The following is a 10,504-nucleotide window of genomic DNA, read 5'->3' on the forward strand; positions in this document are numbered from 1 at the left end:
GGAATTATCTTTAAAACAAAAGTAATATTTCTGACGACGGGGAACTGGCAACAGTAGTCAGCTGCACTTCGCTCCAAGATTCGAATATGTCGAGGATTCTTCGTGGAAAGAACGAGTGTCACCATACTTGAATATAAGGTTAAGGAGGACATAATTCTTGTATTTTGAATTCTAATTCTAATAGTTGAAAGCACTATTATCTAAAATTATAATATGTTTAGAATGCGCTAATTTCATTAGCAATGTATTTATCTAGCAGAGGTTTGGTTGTTTCTATAATGGAAACCACTAAATTTATATGGGTAACCCTAAATCCAAAAACACGAAGTCAACGAATGCAGAATTGGTAATTTTTTTATTCCACGGGGAATATGTGAATTGAATATTTGGGAATTCTCAATCTTAGTGGGAAATTTGTGAATTTTAGATATACATATATGTATTAGAAGAACAAACACGTGTTTTGGAATGCTTTTATGTTAATAAAATAGACACATTATTTTGGTATAAGAAATTCACAATATACAAATTTAGAACATCTGTGGCCCATTTACCAAATCTTTATTGTAGAATAAAAGATTTTAATACTGCTATATAATCTCTAAAAGTATATATATTGCTCTTTGGCCTTTGAGTACCATGTCTAAAAATATTGAGGCTTTATAGGTTGACAATCTTCGTGTTCGAATGGCGTTGATATCACATACATATTCCATAAATCCCTTACAGAGGATCATGTGGGGTTTCGAGATCTTATTCGCGGACCTTTAACCAAATATATATTTTTTAAAGTCACAAGGCCTTTTCTTATTTCCTCATCCATTATACAATTCTCCAGAGCTATTCATATTATACAAAAATCATATTGGTGGCACCCATATTAATTATAATTAGAGGCCAAAATGATTTGAATCTTGGGGGAGGCCTTCAAGATCTAAAAAATTGAAATGAATATTAGTGGGAGACCTTTAAGATATGAAAATTTGCAATGCCAAAAATAAAATGAGATAAAACATAGTGAATAAAACCATAAATAATTTTTTTATCAAAAGAGAGAATAACTGTAAAAGCTACATTGTGGCAGACAAAACTATCCCATAACCATGATGAACGAAGATCCGAGGATAGAGATACCCTGTAATGCTTGTGACCAACTGTGATATTGATAGTGTGCAGCCTAGCAAATGGACTTCGATGAAGTGTGTGTTTGTGGATGACCCATAACCATGACAAACGAAGAAACGAGGATAGAAATACCATGTAATACTTGTGACCAATTGTGATGCTAGCAGTTTGTGACCTTGCAAATGGACTTCGATGACAAAGATTATTTGAAGTTGACCCATAACTGTGATGATGGTTGTTGATGAGGTAGCAGATGCCTACATAGCCTAGGGTTGACGAGCACGTATCCAAAGAATTCATGACGAATGCTACTATGCTGAAACTAATAAATGTGAAGCAGGTGCCTACTAAAGCGGAGTGGGAGGGCACGCCTTCAAAGGGAACCCGCTCTGAATGCTGCTCCAGAATTAAAATGGACATAACTTGGTCACTATAACCCAAAATAAGTATTATAACATGTTATTCAAAACAGAAGGACCATTTTGCATCTACCCATGTGTCGAAAATCCTTATTTGGACACTCTAGAATCTCATATCCGCACTGCATCTTTTCCTTCATCACAAAAGTTCTGAAAAAAAGAGTTGATTTTAAAACAACGGTATCTCCCGCATCCAAAGTCCGATTCGACCTTTTTTTTTCGAAATGGAGCAGTTTTTCGAGAGGATCTCAGATGTAAAATCACTTTTCTAAAATTATCCACCAAAATTGCAAAAAAATGATAGGAGTATTGTTATAGACATTTTTGGGCACTACAACCCCAAGCATGAAATGTCTATAAACCAAAGGCTCCTAATTCCCTAAAAGTGTTGTTCTGACCCCTAAAGGAACAAGGCCAACTGATTACAGCTTCTCCCAGAAGTTCTCCATGAAAAACTGCTCAAAAGTGGTCAAAATAGGATCATTTCAGCTGCTCCATAGGCAAAGTGCATTGCATCTCACCTAAGTACACTCTGTGGGTGCGTTACATTTCAAAAAGCCCTTCTATTGGGTGCGATGGGCGAGAAGTGACAAATGGCAGTGTCAATCCGCGAGGTGGAGAGGCATGCAATCTTCCAAAAACTTCTACTGTGACACTTGCCTCTCTGAATTCAACCAAGGATGAGTAAGAGATCATCAATCTCCAAGTGGAAGCAAGAACTATCAGAGGGAAGACACTAATCAAATCACAAGATGACTCATCTCCCTTACAGATATCTATATATGGATCCCTCATCCCAGAGATCCTGAGGCAGGAATTTTGCATCTTGTAAGGAATTGTTGTTGGTTTCTTGAGACAACATCATAGTGTTGGGTGATCTAAGCTTTGTACGAGGTGAAGAAGGGCTTACCTGCTGAGAGGATGATGCTGGGTCAGAACAAATGGTTGTAACTCCCTTGGCTCTTTCTTGATTACGGATAAAAGCTATTCAAGTTTTTCCTCCATACTCTTGTGTCATTTATGTTTTATGCATTTGTATGGTCAATTTACATCTGATCCTAGATTGTATATGATTATAGATCCATATTCTTCTATAGTGTTATGTTACTTTGATCCTACAGGTACTTTGTGAAGCTGGGCGTACAAGGGAGCAAGTAGCGAGCGACTATGAAGAGAGAGAGGAATCGAACTAGGAGATAAACGCAAGACAGAGGTTGGTCTTCTTTGTTCTTCTCTCATCTATATTTCATAAAGGAAAAACGAAAGTAGCTTTACTCTGTTTGTTTCTAAGGTAGCTACCACACCTTAGTGGGATAAGCAGTTCTGTGTAGACACTTTTCCCTGTAACAAAATGGCGATTCCGCTGGGGAGCGACTAGGTTGTTTGTTTATCTTCTTTGTTGTTTATTTTATAAACTTACAGACGGAGCCTGAGGTCGAGCCAGGTAGCTTTCGAACTTAGCAAATGCAAAGTAGATAAATGCCGCTTCAGTCAATCTCCAGGATTTATTTATGAATTAAACAATTGATTCACAAACTCTCTAATTGCCCTCGTGGTAGCTCTTGAAACCTCCTTAGATCTACCCCTGAACTGAAATGCAAACTGTGACCCGGAACCCAAGCAAAGTCTCGTCTCTGGCCGAGCACAGGCTCTGTTCTGTGAATCTGAAATTCAGTGCACTTCTCGAGTGTAGTAGGTGCGCTGCATTTCAAGTTCCCTGTGTTACAGGTGCGCTGATCAGACTAGGCATTGTTCCTCAGTTTTGGTTTCTGTGTTCATTCTTTTTAGTTCTATTCATGAGTTTTGTTGTTTGTAATCAGTATATCTCTGTTTGAAACCCCTTTCCTTGCTGATATTCCGCCTCCATAGTGCAAAGGAACTGTAACTGTTTTTGTGTATCTGTTGAGTCATTTTCAGTTCTCCTTTGCAAAAAGTAACGTAATTGTACCGTCGTTCCTTGATTTGAAAGTGTCGCAAGTGTCGTTTTCAGTCATAGGAGAGAGTTTGGTTGCTCTTGATAGTCGATTACCCTATTTCTATTGTATTTGGTCTGAATTTGTAGCTTTTCTAGTGTTGAAAGCAAGTATTCATTTCCGAATCGTAAAGTGTTGTGATTGTCTCCATTTTTTATTTTGAAAAGAAACTTGTTAGTAATTGTCGCTTGAAAAGTAATTCAGATTTGTGCATTAGCTTTCTCTTTACCATTCACATACTAAGAAAGCCGAAAACAAATACATGCATGTGAATTTGCATTTAGACTATTTGATTGGTTTGATTTAGGACAGTGCATTTAGTGTGTGCTCTTTGCTCTTTGTGAAAGAATACTATCTCTCTTTCCTTAGTAGCTAGGATTTTCATTGCACAAAGAAGATAAAAGATTGTTTATCATCTTAGATTGCATTTTAGGAATTTTACATCTACATCTCGCGGTGAACCTGAAAAGAAAATTTCTTAAGCAAGATCAGCTATAAGATAAATTTAATGAATCTAACAACGCTTTGGAACCTAACGCACAACATCTAGAAGTCTAGGCTAGAGACGTATTCCGGCGTCGTAAAGCTTGGTAACTGTTGTTCTCACTGATGGTTGGGTGATTCCTCCACTTTGAGACGATAAGTGCCACTACGGACTTGTGCTCCCACGTACCGTTGAGTATATTTTGGGAGACCACAATAGGCTTAATCCTTTATCCATAGGAAGCTGTGTCTGCCACCCTATCAATCACAATGCACTGAACACAACATTCAGGAAGATTGACTGTCGTACCGTCAAAAGTATTCTGCAGTTTTGCGATTGTTTTGGTAATCCCTCTACCTAGATTTCCAGAGCAGTCCCTTTCGTTCCTTTTCAGACTCCTTAACGGAAAACGTCCATTTGAGCACTTGTCACTTCAGGCTCATTAAAAATCGAAGGCGACTAGAGTCATCCTTTGTTTTTTCTCGACTCTCTAAAATTGAAAAAACAAGTTGCGTCAAAGCATTTAAAATTTATTTTAAACGGAATAATCATCACCCTTTCCTACGTTGATCTTAGGTTGAGAAAATGGAATCCACCAACCAAGGAATTCCCCTTGGAGGAAATCCTAGTCCCTTCTCCTCTTGGGGAGATGTTGGTGCACCCCATATGGCCACATTGTCACTTCCAGGATTGACAATCAGCTTGCCCGTATGGCTCTTCTCAATCTCTGTCGTTCAGAACATCGCAATTCCTGAACAATCGAGTCAGCAACTAGACGAATCCAGAGTTACCCACCAACCTTCTACCTCCTCCAATTCTTCCTCTCCTCCTTCCTCTTCACTTAATGGGGTTGGTAAAGCCCAAAATCAAGTACCTGAGAAGAAGAAAGAAAAGAAGAAGAAAGAGAAGAAGAAGAAGGAGCCAGAAGTGAAAGGGGGCAACCAAGCATCGCCTAGCGAAAATCCACACATTGCGCCGACCAGGCCAAAATCACCATGCGTCATTTGCAAAGGAGACCACTATCATAGAGATTGTCCCTACATCCCTCAGATCTTAAGGGACTGGTCTCCTCGTTTGCACAACCCGGTGTTGTCAACCCCTTATGATCATGTTGAAAACACACCATCGACTAGTGAAAGTGAAGCCCCAGGACAAAAAGGAAAATATAGATTTCCTTGTAAACTGTGCGAAGGCGATCATGCTGCCCACCGTTGTCCCTTCTTAGACGAGGCTAAAATATTTTTGGACAATCATCCGATTTCACCGTTACGACTTCCTCCTGGATATAAAAAACTCTTGCTGAGTCTGTCACTAGTTGAAAATCCGGCTAACCCGCCCAGGTGGTCAGCCGAAGCGTATATCATTGAAGACAAACCATCTGAACCCATACCAGACGAAAGTCAAAAGGTCGAAGCAGTAGTGGACCCAGTCTTGCCTTCAGAGGTTCCATCTTGAGATGATACAGTCACAGAAGAGAATAAGGATGACATCGTCCAAATTCTTTTCGTAAGCACAAACTCTGATGAACATGGGGGAAATTTACCCATTGTTTTACCACAGGAAGGAAGTTCGTCAGAGTCCTACCCATCCATCTATTTGGTCCCACCTCCAAGCAACCTAGTTGTTTCCTTCGACTGGAAGCAACTAGGCAAACCCCGTTTACCGGCTAGTGTACCATTCTGAATTATTGCTCAAATATATAGAATGGTTATGGCTGGTACCATCATAGATGAAGGGGCTTCTGTGAGTATCCTTTCCTCGACTGCTTGGAAAGTGCTTGGTTCACCATCGCTTTTGCCTGAGATGGGAAATCTAATAGGTTTTGACAAAGGAACTAGTCGACCGTTAGGGATCCTTCCCAATGTGCCCATAACATTGAGAGGGGAAACCGTTCACATGAACGTAATGGTAGTTCAAGGACCCCTGGATTATAATCTACTCCTTGGACGAGACTATATTTATTGCATGGGAGCCATTGTATCATCACTCTTTAGAGTAATGTGTTTTCCGCACGAAGGAAGAATGGTCAAGCTCGTAGACCAGCTTTCATTTCCTGGATCACACAGAGCAAATAATCATATGACATCCCTGAATGGTCTTTTCACACAAGGAATGTCTCATCAATCTCCAGTTCGTCCACCTGATGAGTGCGAGTGATTCGGAGGACATGACTGAAACCCAGGGGGCATGCACCCTGGTCTTCCTCGGCAAGAAAACTTCGGGTATAGGGTAGGTTTCCGCGAGAGATATATGACTAGTCTGTACTCCCGTCCGTGATTGGAAAAGGGGGTTAGACAGGAATAAGTTTCCCTCCTCAAAGTTATGTGAGTGGATTGTGTCACCTTTGTCTATTTCGGTAGACATCGCTGAAGAAGTGTTTTTTTTTGCGCTGTGAATAGAACAATCTTTGGTAACCTGAAAGAGGTAGACCTTTCCTGATAAAAAAAAATGTTTTATTGGAGATTTGAAAGGTGACCTGGAAGCTCTGTTTTATACCTGGGGGCATGCAAACCTATTGGCGTGCAAGCGAAGAGTGACTATTTATTTTTTAAATTTGTAGGTCCTCTAACCCTTTAAGCTCGTAGGATTGGTCGTTTCCTAACTTGCATAAAGAAAGGATGTGGGGCAAAACTCTAAAAATTGTCGTTTTCATATATGAGACATTCTTATTATACGACTGGATTAATCGAGCAGTTTCAGCACATAGTTCAAGATCGTTAAAAAATAAACATAAGTCATGAGCAAATGTCTCTCCCCGCATTTAAGCTCATTAAAAATGAACTATTTCCCGATAAATAACCATCGTGAATGTAGTTCTTCAACCTTTAAAGCCTTGGTCGTGTTCTCATCATCACCTCCACTCTGTATTGGCTGATCATTGACCTCCATTTGATTGTTTACCCCTTTTGAGGAACAGCTTCGAAGAGTGATCCCACTAGCCATCCTTGTAATACTGCTGTGATTGGAAAATTCCAAACCGTACCTGGAATCAGCTGCTACCCAATTTTATCACTCGTTCCTCAAAAGACGAGTCTCCTTTAAGCTCTTTTCAACTGACTCGTAAAATATGAAAAGATTGCCGAGCCATTGGCCTCTCCAGCTCGTTAAAGGGACCAGAAGTGCTATCCCTCCTTTAGATTTTAATATTTTTGGACCTGAGGGATTATTACACAAAAAGATCGAGCGCTGATTTTGTTCGGCTCGTTAAAAGTATCGAAAATTCATCCCTTCTGTATTGTTTTATACTTTTTCAGACTTAAGGTATTAGATGACGAAAGAGGAATTTTGGAGTCTCCTTTACATCCCTTTTCAGACTCTCTAAAATTGGAAAGGACCGAGTTATCTTTGTCGTTAAACTTGTTAAAACATAATAGCGACAAACTTGTCCATAGCAGACAAGAACGAGTTTCACTATCGCTAGGCTCGTTAAAACATAGTGATGGGTTTGCTCGAAGGGAAAATTATAGAACAAGCATATGTTATCCTCCTCAAGCTTGACAAAAATAAAGAGGTACTGGTCAGCAATGACTGGGGAAAAATTGGGAAGAAAACTTGAAGAAACTTTGTTGGTAGCAAGTCGCTCTTGAACATGACACTTTCACTCCGCATCCAAGTCGGGTTGGGCTGTTTCATTCACCGGTCACATCACCATGGTCCCATCACACCATCCACATTTGGGGTTAATGCTACCAATCCATCACATCAGTGTCGCCGATATGTTCAAGAGAAGTCATTCAGAGAATTAACCTGTGTCTCACCTGCTACAATACATTTACTCTCCATTCTTCCATGATGGCCACCCTGAACCTTATGTCATCAGATCGTTTTCACCTCCATTAAAATCATTTGCTCCATTCCATGTCATTGATGTGGGATTCATTAAGGCCCTCCTGTGACGGATCGCTTCTTGTCGACATCAGCTCATTATCCAAGAAGTCGATCTAAGAACACCCCGTTCAGTACATTGAAGCTTGCATGCCTCAATGGCAAGTTTCTCACTTCCGGCGACAGGTTTACATCAATGGCCTTCGACCGAAAGATTTTGTGTGGTGTTCGATGCCAAGTCCTTTATTCACACCGCGTGAATTGTACTGCAGTACCTTGAGGGTCATTATCATTATGGGTGATTCCTCTCGCACCTGTTAACAACTTACATCATTGGCTGGTAATGAGGCGATGTCTTTCCATGTTCGACTCCAGAACATCTCTCACATGGATAGAATTGTACTTCGAGTGAAGATCGAACGAGATTGAAGACCCCGGATCTAGTTTCATCCATCCGGGCTGCGATATATATTCAAGGAAATAAAGACATCAAATGTACATCATTTCTGCACAGACAATCATCCAATCAAAGGGATGATGGCTCTACCAGAATCATCAATCTACACTCAGACGATTGTCTATCCTATGTACATCAAGATGAATTTATAAAGCTGAGCATCGGAATGCCCGCCTCAGCTAGATCATGAAAATATTATGAAGATAATGTATTGTATTGTATCTTATTACAGGTCTCCTCCCAGCTTGAAAGAACTTCGGATCCTCATAATAAAGCATTTCACCTGACATCAAAAGATTAACGACCTCATGCTTTAGGGGGCAACTGTTATAGACATTTTTGGGCACTGCAACCCCAAGCATTAAATGTCTATAAACCAAGGGCTCCTAAGTCCCTAAAAGTGTTGTTCTAACCCCTAAAGGAACAAGGTCAACTGATTACAGCTTCTCCCAGAAGTTCTCCATGAAAAACTGCTCAAAATTGGTCAAAACAGGATCATTTCAGCTGCTCCATAGGCAAAGTGTGTTGCATCTCACCTAAGTACACTCTGTGGGTGTGTTGCATTTCAAAACGCCCTTCTATGGGGTACGATGGGTGAGAAGTGACAAATGGCAGTGTCAATCAGCGAGGTGGAGAGGCATGGAATCTTCCAGAAACTTCTCCTGTGACACTTGCCTCTCTGAATTCGACCAAGGATGAGTAAGAGATCATCAATCTCCAAGTGGAAGCAAGAAATATTATAGGGAAGATACTAATCAAATCACAAGCTCACTCATCTCCCTTATAGATATCTATATACGGATCCCTCATCCCAGAGATCCTGAGGCTGGAATTTTGCATCTGTAAGGAATTGTTGTTGGTTTCTTGAGACAGCATCATAGTGTTGGGTGATCTAAGATTTGTATGAGGTGAAGAAGGGCTTACCTGCTGAGAGGATGATGTTGGGTCAGAACAACTGGTTGTAACTCCCTTCGCTCTTTCTTGATTATCAATAAAAGCTATTCAAGTTTTTCCTCCATACTCTTGTGTCATTTATGTTTTATGCATTTGTATAGTCAATTTACATCTGATCCTAGATTTCCTATGATTATAGATCCATATTCTTGTATAGTGTTATGCTACTTTGATCCTACAGGTACTTTTTGAAGCTAGGCGTACAAGGGAGCAAGTAGCGAGGGACTAACAAGAGAGAGAGGAATCGAACTAGGAGATAAACGCAAGACAGAGGTTGGTCTTCTTTGTTCTTCTCTCATCTATATTTCATAAAGGAAAAACGAAAGTAGCTTTACTTTGTTTGTTTCTAAGGTAGCTACCACACCTTAGTGGGATAAGCAGTTCTGTGTAGACACTTTTCCCTGTAACAAGTATCACCACCCACGAATTGTCATCAGAAATATTTCTGCAACATAGCTTATTTTAAATCAACAATATCCCCCTCATCCAGACTTCCATTCGGCCGATTTTTTTTTGAAATTGTGAATTTTTTTTGTGAGAAATCCAGACCTATTATTTGTTTTATAAATCTTGCACAAAAAAATTCATATATGATCTGCAAACTCGCTATCCAAAAACATTGCTACAAAAAAATGAAAAAAAAGAAAAATATTCCCACATGGCCCAAGAAAATGCTCGGTGGAGGATGTACCACACGCCTGAAGTTTGTTGAATATTGCTGCAAAATTTGAAATTGAAATATGCATCAAACTATCATTCCCATGGAATCATAACCTGCTCTGATAACACTGATCCGGATCTTGAGGGCAGGCCCCCAGATCTAAAAGATTGAAATGGATATTGGGGGAGGCCCCCAAGATCTGAAAAATTGCAATGACAGAAAGAAAATGAGATAACACACAGTAAATAAAACCATAAAGAAATTTTTTATTAAAACAAAGAATAATTGTAAAAGCTACATTGTCGCGGACAAAACTATCCTTTAATGCGACTTCTTACTTATAGTATTTTTCCGTTACAATACCACAGGTCAATTGCATGGGTGAATGAATACTATGAGTGGATGTCACAATACGACGGGTCAATTACATAGGTGAATGAATACCATGGATGGATTTCACAATACCATGGGAAAATACCATGGGTGAAGGAATACCATGGATGGATATCACTTACAATACCATGGGTAAATTCGATGGGTGGATGAATAACATACGTGGATGAATACCATGGGTTGATGTCATTTTCTATTTGGATCACAAATATT

The sequence above is a fragment of the Pinus tabuliformis genome, chromosome 9, assembly GCF_031772625.1.
Source record: "Pinus tabuliformis cultivar Carrire ecotype Pingquan chromosome 9, CPIR1, whole genome shotgun sequence".
In the NCBI taxonomy this organism is placed as follows: Eukaryota; Viridiplantae; Streptophyta; class Pinopsida; order Pinales; family Pinaceae; genus Pinus; species Pinus tabuliformis.